This window comes from Marmota monax, unplaced genomic scaffold (assembly GCF_021218885.2).
Source record: "Marmota monax isolate L192 unplaced genomic scaffold, Marmota_monax_Labrador192_F-V1.1 WCK01_AAM20220418_F8-fsc00131, whole genome shotgun sequence".
Lineage (NCBI taxonomy): Eukaryota > Metazoa > Chordata > Mammalia > Rodentia > Sciuridae > Marmota > Marmota monax.
Window position 1 is genome coordinate 2,380,584 of NW_026693141.1, and position 26,978 is coordinate 2,407,561.

Sequence of the window (26,978 nt, forward strand, 5' to 3'; positions counted from 1 at the left end):
ACATGAAGAACCCTTCCCAGTCACTTCACACAGTAAGATAGCAATGCAAACATATTTTTACAAGAATACACACTCTGGTATGCTAATGACAGTCACATGGATGTAATAGTTATGAGCAGGAAAACCATGCTGATAAAGAAACAGGTCATAGAAAATGTATAAATGCATATCACCATGTTTAATGATGGTGTGTACCCAGTTTTATAATGATGGTCTTCTGAAATACAAGGGTGGAAAACCTGAGTGTTTCAATGAGACCAATCAAAAATCATGATGGATGGCTAATCAAAAATCTGGATGACTAGCAGTCACCCCTAGAGCTGAGAGTTCAAAAAATTTTATCTGTCATAACAGCAGATATTCAAAAAGAACACTTCTTTATTTAAAATAATGAGGATGTTTCAACATTTTTCTATACATGTACAATGCTTGCACACAAAATCCATGTTATGATAATGCACTTTCAGAGACTCAAATTATATATATATAATTTAAATTTAAATTTAAATGCTCTAAAGTCATTAAATAATTTATATCTCCAGTATTGAAGAAGATATGGAGATGAAATATATAGCATTGTGAATTCTGACAATTTTAAGTAGCGGGAAAGAAAACTAAAAAAAAAATAAGAAAATAAGCAAAAAAGATAAAAGAAAATTTGACGTGGAAAAGTGTTTTGTAAGCCTGGATTATTGGCAATGGCAGGGAGGTGAGCTGTAATAAGACCTGCAGACTTTCATGATCATTGACTGTATTTTGAAGTCTGGCACCACAATGAATAGCTGCTTTTTAAAAAATACATTCACATTTATTTTATACATGGCAGATTTCCCACCTTGCCCACTCAGACACACACTCATCTCCTCTGGAAACACCCTCACAGACACACCCAAAATAATGCTTTACCAGGTCCTGGGTGTTCAATCTGCCCAACGTGCTTCGATCTCCTTCACACAACCCAGAATGCACTGCTTACTTTCCCAGAACCCAGCTGGCCCCCTGCCTTATGGAACCTGTTCTGTTTTGTTTTCCATGAGAATCCATCTCTTTGTGAATTCAGCTTTTGAGATTATGCCATTCAAGATTTTTAATCTTTTGGCTTTATGATTTTCAGGATTTTAGACATTTGAGATTTTTAGACTTCAGGGATTTTGATCTTTCACTAATTTGGGATTATGGCATTTGGGATTCTGTCTTTCAGGATTATGATTTGGGTACCAGAGGATTTGGTCTCATTCCCCTCTGCTTGAAAGGCTCAATTCATTTTCCTCAGGTGAAGCTCTCAGCTTGTCACTCCTTTACCCAAGAATCTTCAGTAGCCCTATAGCATATTGAGTATCTTTCCTCTTTGGCCCAGCATTCAAGTTTAGTCAAGTTTTGTAATTAGCTTACATTTTATCTTTACTTTTATTTCCCCCCTAACATAAAATCCAATGCTTCAGCAAAATCACATACAACTTGGGAAACTTTTGCTTCTGATGATGGCAGTCTAGATCATTCAGATTGACCCCCCTACTGAGAAAAATTCAGAAAATGGGAGAAATAGTTTCAAAAAGTGTGCTTGAAGAAATATAAAATCTAGTTGGATAGCAAATACTGATAGAGCCAAATTCTGGAAGAGGATGGGAATCAAGAAATAAGTGACCAGAGGAATGAGATTTAAGCTGGTCTCTAGCGGGACAGCCCTGGGTCTAAGCATTGTATTTGACAGCATTGGGGACAAGAGCTGAAGTCTAGGGCCTAATTGAGCATGGGGACATTTTGGCTCAGGACTGTAAGTAAACCCATCTTCTCAGATCCTGAATTCAGGCTTTGAATCATTTGGATAACTGAGATAAAAGATCAATTTCTGAAATAAGATTAATGTTCCACTGCATTGCAAGTCAATTACCTGGCAGAAGGAAACTGAGTGCAATCTGGAGGAAGATACATTATCCTAGTCTTCAAATTAGTTCTGCAAACAAATCTTTGAATACAATGTCCAGCATATGATCAAAGAGCAGCTGACACACAAGGAAATAAGTCAACCTGAACAAGAATCAGCAGAAATATAGACTTGTAGGTTTTCTAGATATTGCAATTATGAGGTACTAACTTTTTTTTAATCACATAATGAAAGATTTATTCAAATAATCCATAGACTTACTCATTTTTCTCACTTGTGGTTGAAATACAATGTTACTGTTGCTTTATGTTATATAAAATGGAATATATATCAGAACTTCCAAAAACAAGCACCAAACAGCAAGGAAAATATATTAACTTTGGGTAGTTGGGTTATTCACCACCCTCATTAAATAAAATGTCTACTTTCTCAGGTACATCATTTCTAGATTCTATTTTTTAAAAATTTATATTTTTATTCTAATTTGTTATATATGACAGCAAAATGCATTACAATTCATATTACACATAAAGAGCACAGTTTTTCATATCTCTGGTTGTATAGCATTTGCAGGTAAATGGATAAAGTTGGAGGATATCATGCTAAGTGAAGTTAGCCAGTCCCAAAAAACAAATGCCGACTGTTTTCTCTGATTTAAGGAGGCTGACTCATAGTGGGGTTGGGAGGGGGAGCATGGGAGGAATAGACAAAACCTAGATAGGGCAGAGGGGAGGGAGGGTAAGGGAGGGGCAGGGAGTGTGAAAAATATGAGGCACTAACTTTAACCATGTTTACTATTTTCAAGTAGAAATAAGGCAAGATTATGAATTTTGGCAGCAAACTAGAAACCAGGGAAATGATCCAGCAGATATGAAACAAGAACCGAAAATAAATTCTACGACCGAAAAAATACAGCAATGGAAATTAAGAAAAAAAGAATTTAGAAATAGCTGAAGAGATAATAAATAAAGTGGGGGACAGGGCAAAAGAAATCACCCAAATGAATGGTAATAGGCACAGAATAGGAGGGATTGACAGGGGGTACCATGAGAGGCCTTACCTCTTGAATTAGATTTCTACAAAAAAATGCAGAGAATAGGGGAAATGTCCTTGGAAGAGGTAATGGGTATGAATTTTCTATAAGTGAGGAAAAGTATTGATGCACAGATTCATGATAGCTAAAAAAAACTCTAAGGAGGATAAATAAAAAGAAATCTGTATCTTTGCATGTGATAATACAGATGCAAAAAAATTAAAGACACATTGTACTATTTCTTTCCTGAGAAAGTCCTCCATTTTCTTGCATCTGTACTCTTTTATAATCCATCAACTGAATGCTTAATTTCAGTTGCAGTGTTTTTTCATCATCTGTCCAAATATTACCCATTATTGACCAAGTTTTCTCTGATAATCCTCCTGCTTTTACCTTCAAATAGATTTATTTAATTAAAAGGATCAAGAATAACATCAAGAGTCGTCATCCTACTTTCTGTGTCTACTGCTACCATTATAAAGTACTTATTTCTTTCCAGGCATTGTCCTCGGCATCAGCCATACATTATCTCATTTAACTCTCATAACACAGAATGAATTTTTGCACAAGGAAAAAATGGAAACCACCCAACTGTGCTGTGAACTTGTGTAGCCTTTTAGCTATCTTAGAGCACTTGTAACATCTCTTTTTGAAATATTGTAATTTGCATGCAAAGCAAATTACATCATCTAGGGGAAGTGCCTAGCCGCTTGCCTGGTTCATGCATAGTAGGTGCTTGTGCATTCGTTCAGCGGTTCTTGCATGTGGCTTGCCCCTCCAGATACCCGAAGTGCTCTGGATCTGTTAAAAGTCTGAGCAGATGCACCAGTGGAAAACGTGAGCTTGTGCCCACACCTTATCATCTCTGCCTGCCTTAGCAGCTCCCAGTCACACGTTAAATTGAAAGCAGCGACCGATGCTCTATTTAAAGTGTCCTCGAAAATGGTACTCAAGTGTGTAACACAGCTATTTCCCTAACGTGGGCAAGGTATTTATGGAGAGGTTGTTTTTCCTTTGGATAGGGGGCTTTATAACTGGAAGCCATTATATGACACCTGTGTGGATGTCAAAAGAAAAACAGAAAAAAGAAAAAAAAACCCACAACAATCTCCACTAGTTCCTTCCATCTCTATCAAGGCAAAATCTCTCTGGTTATTTTCTACATCAAACCGTGTCCCTTCCATCAGCATCCAAAGATCACAAAATATGACCTGAGGCCAGTAAAGTTGAAACAGGAATTGTCCAGGGCCGAGAGAATAATTGCAATTTTGCCATTAGCATTCCGGCACTGGCTCTCCCTGGGTCCGTTCACCACCTCAGCTTGACAGCTTAATGGTTTGCGGGACAAGGAACATTTTAGCACAGTCGGTTGCTACTCTGTGGGGAGGGGAAAAACTGGTGAAAGCACTAGGTAGAAGTCTCTGGAGAAAGGGGCTGTGTATGGGAAGAGAGGTGTTAAGTTAAGAGAAACGGTCCACTTCATCAGAGTCACAGACTGGCCTTGCTTTGGGAAAACCAGCAATTTGTGTGTGTCTTGTGCCTTTTGCAACATCCACCCCACCCAGGGTTCTATATCTGGGCACTTTTTCTCTGGACACCCTTTAAAATAAATCTATTGATTCGATTAATTCATTCCACTCTTTTCATGGTTGACAGCCAGAATATTTTACCTCTGAACACCACCAACATTGGACTATTGCTCTCGTCCCACCCCCACTTTCTCTCTGAGTAACAAATACTAAATAGCACAAAGTTTTTAAGATAGGTCCACACTGAACCTTCTACTCTCTTGACCCAACATGAATTTCCTGTATGAATTGGAGAATTTGGGGAATCCCTAACACCAAAGAATTGAAAATGCTCGTATGTGTCCATGGAGGTGGATATCTAGTTTAGTTTTGGTAAGGGGTGATGGAAAATAGAGGCCATTTAAACATTTGCACATTAAGGCGACATAATTGTTATGGTTTGTATGTGAGGTGTCCCCCAAAAGCTCATTTGAGAGACAATGTGAGAGGCTTCAGAGAGGAAATGATCAGGTTGCAAGAGCCTTAAACTAATCAGTGAATCAATCCCTGATGGGATTGGCTGAGTGTGGCTGGAGCAGGTGGGGCACTGGGGGCGTGGCTTTGGGGGTATATATTTGTATCTGGGGAGTGGAGTCTCTGCTTTCTGATCATCCTGTGATCTGCTTCCCTCTGCCACAGTCTTCGGCCATGATGTTTGGCCTCACCTTGAGGAATGGAGCCAGCTGTCAAAGGATTGAAACCTCTGAAACTGTGAGCACCCAAATAAAGTTTTCCTCCCATACAATTGTGCTGGTTCGGTCTTTTAGCTGCAACAGTGAAAAAGCTGACTAAAACAATAATGGAATGCCTAGAGTAAAAGCTAGCCCAACAACACTTGGATGAGGAGTTCTGCAGACTCTATCAGGTTTCCAGCCATTCCCTGCCTTGATTGTGATTCATTTGATGGATCCTCTACGCAGCCTCTGGTCTGGTGTCCTGTCCTATGAAGCTCTGAAGTCTGGGTGGTCAGTATTTCCCAATGGAGGTGCCCCTGGCCTTTTGGATGCAATAATTCTTCATGATTGAGAACCACCTTGCACAATGCAAGGAGAGCATCTCCGACCTCTGTGTACTAAGAGCTGATCAGACTCAGTCAGCCACAAAAGCCTCTATACATTTCTAGATGCCCATGGGGAGTGGAAATTGCCCCTGACTGAGACCTTCTGCAAGTCTGAGAGGAAGAAGAGCGTGGCTGACACCCTGCCTCTTCCAGGGGAGATGGCTGTTAAGATATCTTTGACCGCCCAGTGACCTTGAACAATTCACTTAGAAAACTCTCTGAGCCTTCACTGAGCCTTTGATGGTTGAATGGCAATAGTAGGAGAAACCATCCCTTAGATTTGTTAGGAAAATGAATGCTAGCAAGTACTTATGCATGTTTAGAGTTTGCGAATTTCTGTGACATGCCGCATCCCATCTAATCTTTGTAATCAACTACCCAGTGAAGTAGGACCCAGCATTATTCCCATTTTACAGATGACAGAACTGTCTTAGTCCCACCTGAAGATGCAAAGCCTTGAGTGTATTACTCAATATTTATCAACTGGCTGGACTAAGGCCAGTTATGATTTTCAAACTTCACCCTGCTTCAGAATGTCCTGGAGAGCTCATAAGAAGCCACTTCCAGAGTTTCTGACTGTGTTCCAGAGTTTCTGACTGTTCCTAAGTGCTGTAGGTGCTTCTGCTCTGAGGACTGACCTCACATTGAGAACCTGTGACTTGAGTCTTTCAATGTGTGACTCTCAGCAATTTGCAATATATTATAAGTGCTGGGAAGGGAGGTGGAGAGTATGTTCCTCTCACCATGCACCCAATACACACACCAGGAGATTTTTTTAGGGTCAGGTGTGGCTGTGGACAGGGAGCAATCTGTACATCAGGGACTCCCTTGAGTTGCAGCGGACTATCAATCCACTAAGACTCCTCATGTGCCTCAGCCCTGAATGAAGAGGCAGGGTCCTACATCCACTAATGAGACCCTTGAGTCTTATGGCAGAAGAGAGAAGGGCAAGATGGTGATGGGTGGCAGCAGGCTCAGGGAGACAGACAGGACCTAGGAGGTGGGGAGTCCCATAAGATGTGCATTATTATAGGACCAGAGACTGGAAATGTAGCTGTTTCTGTTGTATTTGTGTTTTTAGTGATTAGTAGATTTTTAGTCCACTATTTTGACAATGTCAGCCTAGTCAAAACGGACGCAAGGAAAGGAGTTTTCTTTTTTTTTATATTCCAGTATTATTTATTATTTTTAGATAATCTGAAATACAGACTTATAGTACATGCATTTCCTCTTTTTTATTTTTATTTATTTTTAATTTTTTTTCCTTTAATTTTTATTGTTGGTTGTTCAAAACATTACATAGTTCTTGATATATCATATTTCACACTTTGATTCAAGTGGGTTATGAACTCCCATTTTTACCCCGTATACAGATTGCAGCATCACATCGGTTACACATCCATTGATTTACATATTGCTATACTAGTGTCTGTTGTATTCTGCTGCCTTTCCTATCCTCTACTATCCCCCATCCCCTCCCCTCCCATCTTCTCTCTCTACCCCATTTACTGTAATTCATTTCTCCCCCTTGTTTTTTTTCCCCCTTTCCCCTCACTTCCTCTTGTATGTAATTTTGTATAACCATGAGGGTCTCCTTCCATTTCCATGCAATTTCCCTTCTCTTTCCTTTTCCCTCCCACCTCTCACCCCTGTTTAATGTTAATCTTCTTCTCATGCTCTTCCTCCCAACTCTGTTCTTAGTTACTCTCCTTATATCAAAGAAAACATTTGGCATTTGTTTTTTAGGGATTGGCTAGCTTCACTTAGCATAATCTGTTCTAATGCCATCCATTTCCCTGCAAATTCTATGATTTTGTCATTTTTTAATGCAGAGTAATACTCCATTGTGTATAAATGCCACATTTTTTTTTTTTATCCATTCGTCTATTGAAGGGCATCTAGGTTGGTTCCACAGTCTTGCTATTGTGAATTGTGCTGCTATGAACATCGATGTAGCAGTGTCCCTGTAGCATGCTCTTTTTAGGTCTTTAGGGAATAGACCGAGAAGGGGAATAGCTGGGTCAAATGGTGGTTCCATTCCCAGCTTTCCAAGAAATCTCCATACTGCTTTCCAAATTGGCTGCACCAATTTGCAGTCCCACCAGCAATGTACAAGTGTACCCTTTTCCCCACATCCTCGCCAGCACTTGTTGTTGTTTGACTTCATAATGGCTGCCAATCTTACTGGAGTGAGATGGTATCTTAGGGTGGTTTTGATTTGCATTTCTCTGACTGCTAGAGATGGTGAGCATTTTTTCATGTACTTGTTGATTGATTGTATGTCCTCCTCTGAGAAGTGTCTGTTCAGGTCCTTGGCCCATTTGTTGATTGGGTTATTTGTTTTCTTATTGTTTAATTTTTTGAGTTCTTTGTATACTCTGGATATTAGGGCTCTATCTGAAGTGTGAGGAGTAAAGATTTGTTCCCAGGATGTAGGCTCCCTATTTACCTCTCTTATTGTTTCTTTTGCTGAGAAAAAACTTTTTAGTCTGAGTAAGTCCCATTTGTTGATTCTAGTTATTAACTCTTGTGCTATGGGTGTCCTATTGAGGAATTTGGAGCCTGACCCCACAGTATGTAGATCGTAGCCAACTTTTTCTTGTATCAGATGCCGTGTCTCTGATTTGATATCAAGCTCCTTGATCCATTTTGAGTTAACTTTTGTGCAAGGCGAGAGAAAGGGATTCAGTTTCATTTTGTTGCATATGGATTTCCAGTTTTCCCAGCACCATTTGTTGAAGATGCTATCCTTCCTCCATTTCATGCTTTTAGCCCCTTTATCAAATATAAGATAGTTGTGGCTTTGTGGATTGGTTTCTGTGACCTCTATTCTGTACCATTGGTCCACCTGCCTGTTTTGGTACCAGTACCATGCTGTTTTTGTTACTATTGCTCTGTAGTATAGTTTGAGGTCTGGTATCGCTATACCGCCTGATTCACACTTCCTGCTTAGAATTGTTTTTGCTATTCTGGGTCTTTTATTTTTCCATATGAATTTCATGATTGCTTTATCTATTTCTACAAGAAATGCCATTGGGATTTTGATTGGCATTGCATTAAACCTATAGAGAACTTTTGGTAATAACGCCATTTTGATGATGTTAGTTCTGCCTATCCATGAACAGGGTATATTTTTCCATCTTCTAAGATCTTCTTCTATTTCTCTCTTTAGGGTTCTGTAGTTTTCATTGTATAAGTCTTTCACCTCTTTTGTTAGGTTGATTCCCAAGTATTTTATTTTTTTTTTTGAGGATATTGTGAATGGAGTGGTTGTCCTCATTTCCATTTCAGAGGATTTGTCACTGATATACAGGAATGCCTTTGATTTATGCGTGTTGATTTTATATCCTGCCACTTTGCTGAATTCATTTATTAGCTCTAATAGTTTCTTTGTAGACCCTTTTGGGTCTGCTAGGTATAGAATCATGTCATCTGCAAATAGTGATAATTTAAGTTCTTCTTTAAGGAAAGGAGTTTTCTTTCCTCCATGGTTGGGCAGGACGTTAGGAGGGAAGCAATGTCTTCCATTGGCATAAAAAATGACAGAAGCCCAAAGAGAGGTGAACATGATGTTGTCAAGGGCACCTAGGCTTGCATGGCCAGTGGCTCCTGCACCCGGAGGTCCTCTCTGTACTTACACTAGACCCACTGCGTGTAGTTATTAATTGCTCACTGTGTACTATGGCTTATGTGGGCATTTTTAGTTATGTGGGGTGGGTCATTTTTCCAAATTTATTGTACAGGTAAGGAAAGTAAGTTTGACAGGAGGCTGAAGCAGGAGGATGGCAAGCTCAAAGCCAGCCTCAGCAAAAGTGAGGCACTAAGCAACTCAGTGAGACCCTGCCTCTAAATAAAATACAAAATGGGGCTGGGGATGTGGCTCAGTAGACTAGTGCCTCTGAGTTCAATTCCTGGTAGGTCTCCCGCCAAAATAAAGAAAAAAAAAAGTAAGTTAGAGAGAGTCACAAATTTGCTCAGGTTCATATAATGAGAATGTGATATCCAGGCCTGGAGGGTTGGGCTGCCTCGGGTAAGGCTCCTACCCTTAATCCTGTTGCAAGAATGTTCACCTACAGCCTAAGTGCTTGCTTTGTCCGAATCAGGAACGACTCTCTGCTTAATGCAGGGTAACTGCAGTTCCATTCTTCTTGCCCAGAAGCAGTTATTCCTGAAGTATGTGCAGTGGTGATGCCCCAGGCTTCCGATTGGCTCTCTCCATGACCTTGCCCATGAAACTGAGTTGGTCGTAGAACCTCATGGGCCTGAGCATCTCTCCTTGGTGAGCCACGACCCTGTTTCCTCTCTTGCCAGGCTGCTGCGTGGACACTGACACATCTCAGGCTCCTGGGAGGAAAGGCAGGGGCATCCTCTACCCATCCAGTAGGTCAGAGCAGGGGCTCTCACAGGCAGGTGAAGGCTCTGCTGCCACCCTGACATTCCCAAGCCTTGTCCACATGGATGGCAGCACTGGGAGGGCTGGAGAAGGGGAGGAGAGAGGGGACAGCCAGAGACCTGTCTTTCTCTGGAGAGATTGGAATGCAGGCAGGTCTGGTTAGGGGCTGGGTCAGTGCTGGGGTCAGTGCTGCCCTATATCCTGCAGAGGGTCACTCTGTGCTGACGGATTTCCCCCTCTGCTGGTTTGATAAATGATCCCTGGCTGGGGGTCCAGCCTGAGTGAGCAGGTCGAGGTGGCCCCACCGCCCGTGCACTTCCCCATGAAATTGACAACAGAACTCGTGGCTTGAAGAAGGAAGGGCTCCAGCCACATAAAGACCTTTTTATTTATTTCTATGTTTTAGGCTTCTGTTCTTACCAGAGGTTTCCTGTCACTGTGGAGTTGACTCCTCACTCCTAGAGGGCCTTTGGCCTCCACTTCCCTCTTCCTCTGCACCTGCCCCTCTTTCCTTATAACAAGCTCAAGAAGGAAGTCAAGAAAACACCTCCCGCTCTCTGATAGGACTGGGCCCTGGTCTGGTGAGGTGCACGATGACCCTCTGTCCTGAGACACCCTGCAGTCCTGTAACAGTGTGTCCATCCAAAAATTTTTTTTGCAACAGTGCTTGGAATGGTCACAGTGCTGAAAATGGTCACTTCAGAGCAAGGAATGGACTCTGTGGAGGAAGGCTACTTCTATTATTTCTGAACAAAAAGGATCCCTGACATCTTATCACTGGTTAGTTGTTGGCAGAAAGTGTACACATGCTGTGTGCTTACTAGGTGCTGGACATGGCTATGTGCTCATGGTGGACATCACCTGATCCAGCCTCCTGCCCCAGGAGGGAGTCATGCATACGGTGTCCTTGCCTGACCTGTTGCTGGCCAGGTCCCATGGATGGAGACTTCTCAGAGGGTCAAAGTCTTTGCCTTCTGACCTCCACCTGGGTCCCATTTCTGCCTTTTAGAGTAATCCAGAGAGAGAGCTTGCTCTCTCCTCCAAGTGGAGCCCCCGGGTTTGATTTAAACCTATTCTGTCCCTTCGGGACTTCCTGGACCTCTGAAGTTGCTTCTTTTTCTTGAGCTGAATGCTCTCGAGAGTCAGGGCAACCTAGCCACCCTTCTTTTGCAGGAAGCAGAGACTGATACCCAGAAAGCGTGTTCTATGTTCTTTAAAAACAAAACCCTCATGCCCATCTCTTTCTGCCCTGATTTCCTGGAGCCTGGACCTTGAACTGGTCAAAATCAGCCTTTCCTTTATGGTGATCTTTCTTTGCTTGAGGGATGGGTGATGGTTGCTGCTGTCACAGGGGCCACTGCATGAAGTAGCTCCTTAGACTGTCCCTGGGTTTGCAGTCTGCCAGACTCTCTGAGCAGCTGCCTTCTGCCCTGGGCCTCTGGGCTGATTTGCCCAAGAACTGGCTGCTAATTAATCTCCAGGTGTCTGGAGCCCCGGTAGAGCAGCCTATATCTGGCAGGTTGACGCAGAGGAGATGGCTTGGCTGGGCCAGGCGGGGCCTGCAGGGGCCAAAGGAAGCCTTGTCCAGGAGCTGCTCTCTGCTGCTCCATTCACCTCTTGGTGCCGTTTGTTGAGACTGGGATGTGCCCGTGGCACATGCCCAGGTGGAGGGAGGAGAGGCGAGTAGCTCAGCATTCCCCTCAGTATGGAACAAGGGTCTAGATTGAATAAAAGAATTGGCCACTCACAGGGAGCCACAAGAGGAAAAACTAAGCTCATTGGAGAAGGCAACGTCCCCCAGTAATGGGGACAAGCTCATTGCCAACACGAATACAGCAGCTGTCGCGTGTGCCGCGCTGTTGGAGCATTTACACTTATTAACTTATTTAATCCTCACAAAAGCCCCCTGCAATATGTGCCGGTGTAACCCCATTTGACACACGAGGAGTCGAGTTCAGAGAGTAACTTGTCCATGGTCGCAGAGGGAGGCACATGTTTCTCCAAGTTTGGTCCCGGGTGCCACAGGAAGCAGAGGTCAGGGCAGGATTCCAGAGCCAGGGCTTGAGTCGGTCTGCACTACTCCAAATGACCTACCCTCTGTGAACCCCGGTTTCTTCCTCTATCAAAGGGTTTAAATAAGACCTACCTCTGGGTTGAGGTGAGAATTAACAAAGATGATGGGGGTCAAGGGCACAGACCAGGGCCAGCGTGAGGTGCGTTCTCTGTAATTAGCTCCTATTGTGCAGGGGAAGATGCCTTGATTTTCAATCACTGAAAAAGGTCCTGCCTCTGGGGCCTGCAGAGAACATCTCAGCCAAGGAATCAGACAGGAGTCTGGGGACAAAGGACCTAGGCTCCCTTTGAGTGAAGTGATGGGACAGTGGGTGTGGGGATTGAGATGGCTGCCGTTCAGGTGACAAGATGAATGAAATGCTTAATACCACGGAATCTCCTCCCCATCTTTTCTAATGGAGCCCAAACTCTGCAGCTGATGTGAGGAAGAGGGTGTGAGAAGAAAGGAGTCCCAGAGATGGTCTCAGCCACGGAAGGTCTCTACCAGGAGATGGGTCATACTGCTCTCCCACTGAAACCCACTAGCCAAGCCACCATTCCAGATCTGCCTTGACAAGCCAGGACAGCTCTCGGCACACTGGGATATGGAGTAATGGTGTGTGATGTTTTGGGCTTGTGCCTCCACCCATAAGGCAGTGTCTCAAAGCAAATCAACACTTACGGGTAGGCTCATGATTAATGAGGGTGAATGTCAGTCCAGTTATCAAAATGGTCTTTGGAATAATTTGGTTTTTCTGGATAAGGGGTCTAATTGATTTCTGGTCTTATTGGTTAGTCCCGTGGTTTGTAATGTGGACAAGGAAGGGCTTGTACTGGGAGTCAAGGACGAACTCTTCATTTTGTTATCGATTAACTGTTTGTATTATTTAATTTTCTGCCCACACTGTCCTTGCCGGAATCTCTTAAAGGTGCTGGCCCATTTTTTAAAACACTGGATTGTTAAAGTGAAATAATTTGATAAATTACAATTCCCTTAAGTATCACAGTTCTACTGCAATGTCTTACAAAATACTAATGTCAAATTAAGGAGCGAGGGCAACGTGTGATGTGGGGAAGAGGGTAGGAGAAGAAATGAGTCACATGGATGGGCTTCTCGGGCCTCATGGCCTTATCTGCCCTCAGGGGACCTAGAGGGCACATGACCCTTGACATATAAAGCCTGAGAGGGTGCCAGTTCTGTATATTGAACGTCAGAGCCATTAGTTTTCATTCTTTTGAGATACGAGGGTACTTAAATAGGAATTCCAATATAGTCGCATGTCACTTAATGATGGACACATGTTCTGGGGGACATGCATTCTTAGGCAAGGTCATCCACACATCTTAGAGTTGACTTTCAGAAACTTCATGATGCATGTCGGTCACTCCACATGGCCTCTTGATCACTCAGGAGACTTGGGAACAAGAGATGTCTGAGGCTGATGCTAGTGTGATAGTACTGTTTTACAGTCAACTTAAAAAAAATGAAGTAGGCATATATTCTAAAATAACAATAGAAAGTGCAGCATAGAAAATACATAAACCAGTGATAGTCACTTACGGTCATTATCAAGTTTTATATCCTGTATGTAATCGCATGCACTATACTTTTATACCACATCCGTGTAGTCACTCCCACATGAACGGTGGCTATGCATGACATCATCACGACTGCTATGATGTCATTAGGCAGTAGGAATTTTCATCTCTATCATCATGTTAATGTTCCTGCCTCATGTATGTGGCCCATCATTGGCCGAAATGTCGCTGCATGGTACATGACTGCATTTTCTTCCCACGCCTTTTCCCTTAGAGGTGACTGAGATGAGACTTCCATGCCAACCAACCCTGTGTCTGTGTCATTTGCTCCAGCTCCCGGCTGTTCTCATTTTGGAGCCATGGTCCTTCCCCTGTTGCTGCCCCTGTGTCCCTTTCTATCCCATCTGTCCCCTGGCTAAGTCTGCACATGAGTCTGTGCCCATGGCTGGTCCTCATGGTTTCCTTCAAGGCGATGGGTCAGGGTGTCGTGATGGAGGATGGGCTCAGCAAGCAGGGGAAGGGCCATGCATTGGCAGTGGGTGGGGAAGGGAGAGCAGAACATTCCAGACTTTTAGGCTGTGTGCTGAGAAGCCCTCAGCCTCCACCAAGTCCAGCCCCCTGCGGCAGGCAGGGCAGCTGCAGCTTCATAGACTAGCGGAGCAAAAGGAGAACAGAGGCCCTGAGCATCAAATAAGAGAAAAATGGTTTTCTTGTGGAGCCAAGGTTTTTGTTTTAAGTAAGCACAAGGGACTCCTGATGGGAAAGGAAATCTTTGAATTATTGGAAGATGCTTTAGGAGGAAAACTGGGCTGAGGCCAGCCTCTGTGGAATCGGGGGAACTCTTTGAACAGGGGGTGTCTGGAGACAGGTTTAATCTTTTCACGTTGGGTCCTTACACCCCTCTAATTCCTGAATTCGTGTCTTGCCCAGGGATAGGGATACCTTCCTTGGGGGTTTGAAGCACTATAAAGGCTGTTCTAGGGGACAATTGAAGGTCACACAATACTGATCATTTGTTCTCCTGACTCCTAGTGGGCACTTACACTGTGCTCGGGGTCCTGTGCTTTGGACCAAAAACAAGAAGCACATTTTCACCTCCATCTGGTTTATTTAACAAAGGGAAGTGGGCCCTAACTGTTTATGCAATACAGAGTAGAAAATGCTAAGGAAAGATGCTTGAACACATCACCTTGTTTTGGAAATTAAGGAAGGAGACAGGTTCCTTTGCTTAAGAGGGGTACGTGGAGGAAGCAACCTGTTCCATGGAAGAACCAGTTCCATTATTTTCCACCACAGCCAAGAAGGCAGGGCTCACTGTCATCACCATCTTACGGTTGAGGAAATGGAGGCCTAGAGAGAACAAGAAACGTGCACAAGGTCAATTTTGTAAGTATAGAGATAGGGAAGGAAAGAGGAGAAGGGATCCCAGGTACAGGAGGAACTTAAAGTTATGAAATCAGAAAAGCGCAGGATGTGTATGAGCAGCAGAGAGTAGTTCTCTTGGATGAAGATCTCTGAATACGAGGCCAAGTCAGTCCTTCAGTCTGTAGGCAAGAGGGAGCCATCAAAGATTCTTGAGTGGGAGTGAGTCATGATCAGAGAAGACAAGTGTTTTGGAAAGAGGAGAATCTGGAAGTGTACAGGACATTAGGAGGTGCCGTAACAGAACATGTGACAGATCATGCAGCACACGCACAGGAGGGTAAGAAGTCACATTATTTTGGACAATGAAAGAAAGAAAATTTTCCGTCATATTGACAAGAGGCATTGGATTTTGTAACAACAAAGAAAAAGTGGCCCATATTGTGATTCCTCCCAACTCCATCACACATCTGTACCTACCCTCCTGTCCACAGGCTGGGCTGCAGTCGGTACTGTTCCATTTTGCACAAATGCCAGCTATTTTGTGGATCATTCTGATAGCAGTTTATTAACATAAGTTAACATCTTTGTGCCTTTAGACAGGTCTTGGCTTTGAGGCAGATATTGTAGAGTTGACACATGGACACATCCAGGCAACGGGGGTAAAGATCTGGTGGTGAAAAAGCCCCAAAGTCAGGCTCTCAGCCCAGCCAATAATTCTTTTTGTAGTTCTAGGATGCAGGGTCTCTGGTTTTGCATTTCTACATATATAAAACAGGGTTGATCATGAGATTCTGTATATTAGTGGTTCTCAAAGTATGGTTCCATGTCACCAGCATCACTGTGACCTGGGAACTGGTTAAAAATGCAAATAACTGTTTGAGGGCTGTAGCTCAGTGGTAGAGAGCTTGCCTGACATGTGTGAGGCACCCGGTTCAATCCTTAGCACCACATAAAAATAAATACATAAATAAATACACAAAAAAATAAATAAATAAAATAAAGGTGTCCATCTACAACTAAAAAAAATGTTTTAAAACAATACAAATGACTGAGCTCAGACCAGGCTCTCCAGGGATTCTGACTCAGGGTCAAGTTTGAGAAGCATTGCTACTTGCTGTCCCACTTAAAAGTTCCTGGCTCTTATCTGTAAGAGAGTTTTTAGGCTTCTTGTGCTTCAGAATCATCTGGTGGTCTTGTCTAAACAGAGGTTCCATCGGTCTGAAGGGGGTCCAAGGACTTGCATTTCCAGCAAGTTCCCAGGTAACAGGTATTACTCGATTACAACAGACTTCTTGCTTTCTCTGGAAGTCAGTTTTCTCATTTGTATAATAAGCATTATTTACCTGATAGATTGATATAGAAGTTAAATTACATAATTCATGTGCAGTGGACTTAGCATTGTCTTTGTCATTAATAAATTTGTAACATGCTTTACAAATAGAGGGACTGTGAGGGTTTGTTGACAGAGGGGAGCCGTATGTCTATTAAGAAAATTGGGGGGGGGGGGTGGCTGCAAGTGTAGCTCAGTGGTGGAACACTTGCCTCTTATGCACAAGGCACAAACAAAACCAGTGTTAAAATATATAAAATGTAGAATTTACCATTTCACCACTATAAGGGTATACTGGTTAGCAGTATTAATTACATTTACCATCTTGTGCAACCAACATTTCTATCCATCTTGAGAATTATGCCATCCTCTCCGACTGAAACTCTGTTGCCACTAAACAGTAAATCCCCGATTTCCTCCTTTTCTTGGCCCCTAATTACTAAGGTTCTATTTGCTGTTATGAAGAATTTGCCCACGCTAGACATTTCCAAGAAGTGGAATCTCATAGGATTTGTTCTTTTATGTCTGGCTCATTTCACAGCGTGTTTTTAAGGTTCACCTATAGTGTAGACTGTATCAAAGCTTCATTTATTTTTAAGGTTCAATAATATTCCATTGTGTGGATTTTGTTTATCTTCATCAGTTAATGAACATCTCTGTTGTTTCCACCTTTTGTATCTTGAGCATTGGCTGCAATAAATATTGAGAGATGAGGGTTGTTTTTTTTTAAGTCTTTACTTATTTATTTATTTTTGTATACACCTAGGAGTATAACTACTAGATCATAAGGTAACATACGGTAATTCAGTGTTTGGTTTTGAGGAATTGACAAGTAAGTGGCCATACTGTTTTATATTGTCATCAGCATGTTCAAGGGTTATAGTTTCTGACATTCTCACCAACACTTGTTATTTTCTGTTTTCTTAATAAAGCCATCCTATTATCTTATAGTTTTGGTTCTCATTTCCTTAATGGCAAATGATGTCAAGGCATCTTTTCATGTGACATGGGCCATTTGTATATCTTTTTTGGACAGATGTCTCTTCAAGTCACTTGTTCATTTTTCAGTTGAATCATTTATCTTTTGGTGTTGAGTAGTAAGAACTCTTTATATATTCTGTCTACTAGACTTTTATTGGATAGTTAATTTGAAATTTTTTTCTCTCATTCTGTAGGTTATCTCTTTAGATATATTTCTAAAATTCAGTTTTACGGAGATATAATTGCTATATCATAAACTACAAATTTTATTTTATTTATTTATTTTTGCACCAGAGATTCAACTCAGGGGCATTTGATCACTGAGCCACATCCCTGGCCCTATTTTGTATTTTATTTAGAGATAGGGTCTCACTGCATTGCTTAGCACCTCACCTTTGCTGAGACTGGCTTTGAACTCGCAATCCTCCTGCCTCAGCCTCCTGAGCCACTGGGATTTACAGCTGAAAAAAGAATATAATTTAATGAATTTTGACACATGTATGCACTTGTGAAAGTGGCACCACAATAAAGGTAATGAACACCCCGAGTGTGTTCTTAGGGCCCTTTCTAATTCCCCCTTCCTGCCTTTCCTGTCTGTGTCTATTAATAATGTGCTCTGAATGCTCCATGGTTGAGGCTGACACAGAGAGGCAGTTAGCTGGTAGGGGGTAGACTCAAGGACCAAACTTTTGGCGTTCTGACTCACTTGGCAGCAGATGCATGATTTTAAACTGCTCTTTCCTACCCCAGGCCTGCTGCCCTATCTGCCTGTGACAGGGCTCTGCTCTCAATGGTTCTCGTTCACTCTTGCTACCTATTAGATTGTTCACTTGTGACACTTTTTAAAAATTACTGATATCTACCCTTTAGAGTTTCTGGAAGAGGGATCCCAGTATCTGCTCTTAAAAAAGCTCCCCTGGTTATTCTGGTGCACTGAAGTTGAGATGATTTCCAACATATAGTCTTTGTATTCCAAATTCAATTGAATCAATTTCAATCTCGCAAAAAAAAAAAAATTATGAGGTAGTTAAGAACAATAGAACTTATTTAAAGAAGAGGAAACAAATACCCTGTGAACCATTCATGTTCGTGGAGTCTGCATCCACAGATTCAACCAACTGCACATTTAAGATACTTTTAAAAAAGTTATGTCTGTACCGAACATGTACAGACTTTTTCCTTGTCATTTCCTAAACAATATAGTATAATAATTATTTATATGGCATTTACATTGTATTAGATAGTATAAAGTAATCTAGAGCTGATTTCAAGTAGATGGAAGAATACACATTGTTTGCATAGAGATTATAGGCTAATACATGCCATTTTGTATAAAGTACAAAAGCATCCTTGGGTTTCTGTATCTAAAAGGGGTTCTGGAACCAATGCTTTGCATATAACAAGGGACAATGATACAGACTGGGTAGGTGACTTGAGTAGATGTGTGTAGAGTGGGGATGGGAAGGAAGCCAGTGCTCTCTGTTGTTCCCTTCCATTGCTGTTGGACAAGGTAACACCACCTGCAGTGGAAGGGAGCCAATGGCTGCCAGGTAGGTCTCCCAGGATGGGGTTATCATGGGCCAGGGTCTGGCTTCGCTAGTGTACCCAGAGATGAACAGATTCTCAGGACTAACTCACTCGATTCCCCTACAGTATCAATATGTAAGGCAAAATGCTTCTTCCTCATTGTAAAGGTTCTGTTCTTATCCAGTCAATGAGAGTGGTTGCTGTCCTAGGCTCCTCCATGGTCTTCATGGGAACAAGATATCTGTGTGCACTTCTATAGCCCAGAGGATTGCTAAGCGAGCCACTGAGATATGAACAATATACAGACAGAAGATGATCACAGGCTGGGCAGCTCCAGGATGGGGCTCCCCAACCTTATCATATCCTCAGCACTTTCCTTCTCCCTGCCCAACCCTCCTGGATACATTAGTGATGTCTCCTTTGATCACCACAAACTGCACAAGTCCAGATATCACAAGTGTGTAGGCAAGATGGGAGAGGCCGGGCGGGGGGGCCCTGATAGCTTCTTTTTAAAAGAGAAATAAGTATTTTCCTGAAGCCTCCAACAGGCTTCATGTGCAGTCCAGTTGACCAGGTTGGGGTCACATGACTATTCCTAAAGTTATCACAGGCAGGGAGAAGGAGACCACCATGATTGCTTAATCCAGTGATTAGCCGAGGGGGCTGGGGATCTGGCTTATACACCCATCACTGAACCCTTGTGAGTGTTGCCCTGTGTGGAAGGCTAATAAAGTTGGGAATATATCAGCAAGAAAGAAGTGTTGAAGGGCGGGCCTCTCTGGGGGAGTGTGGGATCAGAACCAGAGGCTGGTTGTTCTTGGGGCCAATGCCATCCATGTTGTGAAGCCTGATGATCAAGCGCTGTCCCTCCTGGGTAAGCTAGACACCACAGCTCTCCATGGCTGGTGTGAGAATGCAAATCACGCATTTCCTGCTCTTTGCTCCACCCTCTAGGCCGGCCACCCAGAGCCCGTTAACACTTTCTTTATTTGGACTATTTCGATTGCAGTCTTCTTGAATCACATTGTCGTCCCGAGAAAGAACTTGTCACCCTGATGGGGCTCTGGCTTCCTGCTCTTTCTGTGCTGATTTGGGGACGCTTTGCTCTTGTAAGGTGCCTTCTGCAGATATCTGGTGCTTCTGCAAGGATGTCTTGATTGTGACTAAATTAACTCTCAGAAGGTCACCTTATCTGCTTGTTCCAGGGGCTCCTTTCTTTAGCCTGTGTGAGCAGGCCTCATCGGCTTCCTCTCAGGGCTGTGTGAAGATGCTGTTCAGATCGGAGCAGGTGGATACTCTCACGGAGGCTGAGTCTGGTACCCGGCAGTGTACTGGTAGGTGGAGTAGGGAGTTGGTTTAGGCAAATACAAATATGACTATAATGTGGTTGGGTGTCAATTCAGGTGGAAATACAGGTCATTGGTCGGTTGCCTCATCGATTTTCACAGGCTGAACGTTGGCCTCATTGATTTTTTCACTGTGGACTGAATCTTGTTCGTCTGCTCACTGGAGATTGCTTCTTTTCTTCTTCTTTTTTCTTTTTTTCCACTGTTGGATTGCTTTTACTCACTGTCGATGTCAGTCACCCCTTTCTTAGGAGAATATTTGTGACCTTGGGAAAGGCTTTGTACCTCTCTGAGCCTCAGTTTCCTTATCTTCTAAATGGAGATGGTGATTTATGCCTAAAGCATCTGGAAGCAGGGGAGGCAGCTGAATACTCGGGAGAATCATTCCTGAGAAGTGGGTGGTAAGGTTTGTGCAGTAAAGGAATTGTTGCCTTGTTAAGTAAAATAAAGCTCAGACCTAGGGTTTCATTGGCCACGGAGGCAGGACTGACCCTGGAGTTTTATTGGCCATGAAGGCAGGACTTCCATTGGAGGAGAGTGTTGAGATCCCTCAGCCTCAACTCTCTTCTAAAGATTCCAGTGTCTCCTGTTCATCCCTGTGGCTGGGCATGTTGGCTCCAGAGGATGGAATACATCTTCCTGATAATCCTTAGCCTCAGTGTGGATTTACAACTGACCATTAATATCTAATAGCACAGCGGAGACAAGACTGGGCATTTTAACAGGAATTTACCAAGGGCCTGGGGGTAATAAAAGAGAAATAACTAGAGAGAGTTACTATAATGAGTCAATGTGACTTCCAAGTCATGGTTTATTTAGCTTTATTGGTTTCTCCTGCAGAGAGGCCCAGTTGTAACATCCACTGTGCCACCATGGGACAGTGTCCATCTTTGGCCCTTGGCTAGGCTCTCAAGACTTGTTATACTTTAGATAAAGAGGCTCAGAGGGATATGGGAGTCCCCTGTCCTACCTCTATCCAACAGTCCCAGTGACTTTCTGGGGAGCCACTTCTTACCTGGATGACTGCTATTATGAATGTCCACCTCCTCCTTCGAAGGCCACGGTCCACCCCCACCAGCATAACCTTACCCAATAGACCAGGCCAGAGGAGTCATCCTCCCCCAGTGGAACAGTAGCCTCAAAGCAGGTGCCAGAAACAGCTGTGGGAAGCCTCCAGCAGGGCTCCTTAGGAGCTGAACCAGCTCTCCAGGTGGGAGGCTTGGCAGGGTCTTTGAGTCTGAGAATGAGCTAGAACTCGATGAAGCAGAGAAACCTGTTCTTTGATAGACTCATTTCATCCTTCCTCCTTTCTCAATGTTTATCTTGTTTTTCCATCAGATTCATAGAATCGTAGAGAAAATGGTGTCCTCTCCCTGCTGTGCTAAGAGAAACCAGGAGAAGGGGGTGTAACAGGCATCCACACTTCTGCCCGGAGGCTAAGGGGAAGGGTGCTCGTGTCCATGGGGGCCGTGGAGATGGTGATACAGTGAGCCACGTGGATGGGCCTTAAACAGAAAGGGAAAACCAAGGAGGACAGAGTCCATACCAACTCTTCCAGTTGCTTCTCCTCACCTAGAAATTTTCCCTTCAGCCCTGAATCTTGGAAGGTTAAGGTTTTGTTTTAGTAAGTGAAATTAATTACCTTAAGTTTCTCAGTCTATATAACAGGATTTTTATAAAGACTAAATGAAAAAAAAAAAGATGTAGAACTACTTCCAAAAGGGAACCAACATACCAAGCATTTCCCAAAGTGTGTACTGGGGAGCCGTGTTGGCGATAACAGGTATTAAGCAATAAAAGGGTTCCTCAGTCAAGCAAGTTTGGGAAACCCAAGTTCACAACTGTTCCAAAAGTTTTATTACCAAATCACCTCTGGGGATTTCAAAAAGCTAATGTGAGTCATGGTTTACCAAGAGGGTAACCCAGTATTTCCTAAATTTGCTCAACAGGATTCCCTTTCAGGGCTGAGCCTTGGGAGGAACTGAGGCTCTTCCTAGAACTTTGTTGTTCTAACCCTGTGGGCTGCAGGGAGAGGTGTCCTTTCACTGAGTTTCAGCAGGACTTTGTCCACACCAGCTCTAGTTTTCCCATTTTGAAGTCCATGAAATGGCAACTGTAAGTAGGAATTACTTAAAATCCACACATTTTAGGGAGGGGGGGGGATCCATTAAGGATCCATTAAGGATCTTTATTATACCCCATCTTGTCCCATGTGGATGAACCTTAAGTCATTGTGCTAAGTGAAATAAGCTGGACACAAAAGGACCAACTCTGGCCCCATGTGTGTGAGGGCCCTGGAGCAGTCAGATTGATCAAGGTGGTGGCCAGAGCTTGGGTAGAAGGACATATGTGGAATTATTGTTTAATGGGTGGAGTTTCAGTTCGGGAAGGTGAAACAGTTCTGGAGACGGCTGGTGCTGCTGATTGCACAACAGTACAAGTGCATTTAAAGCCACTGAATTTCACACTCAAAAGTGGCTAAAATGGTAAACTCTTTGTTATGGATATTTTACCACAATTCTGTAAAATGTTAAGATAAGAAAAAATCTTGCCCTTAGCCTGAGTTCTTTTGATTTCCACCTAATATTTATTAGACTTGCCTTTGGGCCTCCACTGGTCTGCCTAGCTGGGCGCCCAGGGTGCTCCTCATATCTTGAGGAGAAGGAGGGCTCCTTACCAAGAACTACATTCTGGCTCTTTTCACTCCTTGAATCGATTTTGGTTGGAAATTCATAAAGTTTACAAAACAGCCAGCACTGTGTAAACTTTCACAATGTCTCTTTGGTAAAATGCAAGTTCTGTTGTGATTGTTCTTTCACAAAACAGTACATGTAAAATTCTAGAGTCCTAAGTATGGTGTTTTGGTTGGCATCACATCCTTCAGCCAAGGATCTTTGGTACAATCTCAGCACCCACCAAGGTGTCATCCCTGTTAGAGGTGGTCTTCCCTGTGGGCTTTTTGGCAGGCTTGGTTTCATATTTTACCTTCACTTCACCTCAGTTATTAAGAGTTTCTCATCTAGAAAATAAGGGTGGCATTAGTATTCTCTTGGGAGTGCTTCAGGTGGATGCCTTCTGCACCACAAGCTTGGTTCTTGGTAAATCTGTTCCCTAAATGGTTCCCTCGAGCATCCTTCTGAGCAGGGTACGCTCTGATGACAATCTGGCCCTTGACATCCCAAATGGCCCTTAGCTTCTTTGTCCTTCTGCCTTGTTCTTCCCCAGCTCTTTCCCATGTCAGTAAAAGAGCTCCACCGTTCATGCAGGTGCTGAAACAAAAACTCAGCGAGGCACAATGAATCCTTCTCTCTTCTGCTCATTTCCATATCACCAGCAAGCCCCATTGGAGTAGCCATGCTCCCTGTCCATCACTGTCACCTGAGTCAGGCCTCTAGCACTCTCCAATGACTGCTACAGTCTCCTCTTCCACCCCCAAACCATTCTGAACACAGCAGCTAGACTGAGATTGCCTGTCCCAAACCTGACCACGATGCTCCTTTGCTTGACCACTCTTCCTGGTTTCTCATGCTGCTTGGAATAAAATCCCAATTTCTTCCTGTGTTTTTTGGTGCCCTTCGGTATCTGCCACCTCCCTTGCTCCATGACCTCAACTCACACTTCTGTGCTTGCTCCATGCCTTCCAGCCCTGTGGCCTCCTGCCTTCTCTTTTCCCAGTCTGCTCCTTCCTCAGGGTCTTCGTGCTTTCCCATTGGTCTATTATGGTTTGTATCTGGAATGTTGCCCCAAAAGCTCAAGAGTGAAGAAATGAAGCAATGCTTATGGGTGAAGAGATTGGATTTTGTAGGCTCCAACCTCAGCAGTGGATTAATCCATTTGATAGATTAATAATTTGAGTGGATGACTGGGTGGTAACTATAAGGCAGGTGAGGTGTGGCTGGAGGAAGTAGGGTGTGTGGCTTTGGGACTATATCTGCCCCTAGCCCCTTTCTTTCCCTCTCTCTGCTTCCTGGCTGCAACAAGTTAACCAACTTTCTCCATCCCACCCTTCTACCATGATGTTCTGCCTGACTCAGGCCCACAGCAATGGAGTCAGCTGAGCATGGACTAAGCTCTGAAAGTGTGAGCCCCAAATAAACTTTCCCTCTCTAAGTTGTTCTTGATGAAAAGCTGACTAAGCATCTAAAAGGCTTTTTCTTGAAACCTTTGCATGGTAGCCTCCCCTGACCATCCCTTTCTAAGCATTACCTCAGAGTCACCTCTCTGGTTACTCCAGCTGCAAAGCCCCCTGCCTGCAATAGTTGCTCTCGAGCAAATAGTTTTGCTCTTTTTCTTTGAGGTCCTAATACTATTGTCTGTCTCCTCCATAATAAATGTAAGCTTAACAGGATCAAAGACCTTCTTGTCTTTCATGGCTGCACTCCCCAAAGGCAGGTTCCTGGCATGTGGTTTAGGAAGCTGCATACATGTTGTGGAATAAATGCATGGATGGGCATGGGGCACTTTCCTGCTTGCTGATTGGCCTTTTCCTACTATCCCTTGGCTGCCTAGAACTTCCTCAATCATGCCACCATCTTGGGCTCCATCATAGGCAAGTTATCAAGTCCTACCAAGGTGGTGACGATTTTTATATTTGAATGGGCTAGAATGCCCCCCTTTTCTCCCATATAATGACTGTGTATTTGTCCTGGAGCCCTCTAGACTTAGCTCCCTCCAACTTTTGATATATTAATCTCCACTGATGACTCTGACAGTGGCTTTATGGTTTAGAGGGTCAAATGTAGGATCAACAGAAGAGCATGGCTTTGGGCAAGTTAGTGAAGTTCTTTGAACCTCAGTGTCCCCATCATGGACAATAATCATAATGGGTTGGGGAAGGCTTGTTATATATTTTCAGAATCATCAGCATTCATGAGTTTGTGGAAGGCAAAGTGCTACATAAAGAAGAAGTGGTGGTGTTCATGAACATGGTGGACTCTTGGGGCATGTAAGAGGAAGAGAGCCTGCAGGCATTGTCCCCCTTGCCTAGAGCGTGCTGTGTCTCTCTCCAGAGCCAATACACAAAGCAGACTCAGAAGAGCTACTCAGTCTACTTAGGTGCCTCTTGGGCTTTGCAGTGGACTTGGCACTCTGTCACAGCTGGCTGACCTCTTGCCCTCTCTGTCCCCCTTGACACAGCTATGAGCAGGTCCAGAAAGGGGGTATCAATAGCATCCAGCATTAATCCCTCCTCTGCCTGACCTTGCTCTGGGCCTCCATTAATGTGCTCCCTTCTGTATTTTTGTCACCTGGCAAAGGAGGAGGGCACACTTAGTTCACAGGGGGGTCATGGGGGGAAACCAGTCATGCCAGAGGTGCTGGCGAGAGGGACTAGTGTTAGGGGGCACAGTTTGCCCAGTTGAGTCCTGCTTCAGTTCTGCTCTTTATAGTGATGGATACCTGCTTGAATGGCATTTTGGGCTTCACTATCTGCTGGCAGGACAGGAGATAAGATGTCCTTTGACTGCCTCATGGGTTGCTGCATCAACCCAGAAGTAAGATGAGGTTTCATTATAGAGAAGAGGTCATGGGAGATGAGGATGTGTGGTTAATTTAGAATAATTGCTAGAAACAATCCTAGACATTTTGACTCCCAGGTGTGTGCTCAGTATGTGGGAGAGTCAGGGTGAATGGGGTCCCACAACCTTAAAGTAGATGTCAGTACTTGGAAGTAAGAAGGGAGTAAGCCAAGAATGACCCCCTTACAAGGAGGATATATTCTACGGGCAATTACATGACCCATACTAAATTGTTTTAAAATTCAGGGTTATGATAGTAATAGAGATTATTTCCAGACTTGACCATATAAAACCCCCTATATTGCTACTCCCTCATATATTTCCAGGTAGTAGTATTGCCTGGTTCCTAAACTTTGTTGCCATCATTCTGAATATTTTTTTTAAAGGAGCAAATATAGCTCTGTTCAGCTTCCGGCTGCAGTGGAGATTTCTGCCAAGATTTGCGACACGCAGCTGAAATATGTTTTGTATTTTATGAGCGTTGGCTCATCATGGAATTAAATAGCACTAATTACATGAATATAGACCAGCAAGGGAGACAACTGTTCACTTCCTGATTTTCTCTAGAATTGAAAAAGAAAAGGAGGGGGTAGAAGGACAAGAAGGGGACTGGAGGAGAACTCTGCCACTAGACCCTAGGTGACAACAGAGGGGCTTGCGTCTGGCTGAGTGTATTCCAAATCCTAGCCTGCTCCCCACAGCCACTGTTTGGTGGCATTATGGGCTTTTGTGTGTGAAAACTCTCCTGGCACTGCAAGGCTGGTGGCTTGCGTGATCTGATGGGGGTGACAGTGAGAGGGTTCATGGGGTGGTCAGGACCTCAGGGAGATGGGTGCTCAGGGCCAAGCATCCAAGAGCATGGGCTCTCAGCCTGGCTTTTCCCAAACCTTGCATCTATCATTGTTCCAAACTTACTGACTTTCTGCTGTCAGAAAAGTCTAGTTAGAGACGTCACAGCAGTCTGAGGAAGGGGAGTGCCATGTCTCTCTCACTTGCTAAGGGAAGAAGAAATAGACCATCAGATCATGCAGGGCCCATCATGGTGGAGGGCAGACATCTGGCTGTGGGTGGTGGGGAGCCATGGAGCTTGGAGGCCTCCCGTCCACTCTGCGGTCAACTGTCCTGCTATGTGTGGAGGGTTCCAGAGGCTGAAGAAGCAAAGGATTAGCTCTTTAACTCTCTCCTCGGTCCCAATGAAAGGGACTGAGCTGATGAAGTGTGTCCCACCCCAGGTCCTCCTTGTGCGAGGAAGTCTGAGGTGGGCCCACTTAACAGATGAGCGCCCTGCTTCTCTGAGGGCTGGTTGCAGGTCCAACCACAGCAGGCCCGTCTGAGACCCCCTGCAATTTGGACCAAGGCAGCTGAAAAGCCAATTTAAGCTAA

General features: G+C 43.8%; 1 protein-coding gene across 2 annotated transcripts in view; it reads left to right on the forward strand.

Annotated features, from left to right (window-relative positions):
• Plxna4 (plexin A4) overlaps positions 1 to 26,978 on the forward strand; it is a 425,679-nt gene that overhangs the window by 32,888 nt on the left and 365,813 nt on the right. The window contains exon 1 of one of the 2 annotated variants that reach the window (XM_058582832.1): positions 19,923 to 20,067. The exons of the other annotated variant lie outside the window; for it this stretch is intronic. The gene's annotated coding sequence lies outside the window, so the exon portion shown is untranslated. Of the gene's footprint in view, positions 1 to 19,922; positions 20,068 to 26,978 lie in introns of those variants that run through there. 2 annotated transcript variants of the gene reach the window in all.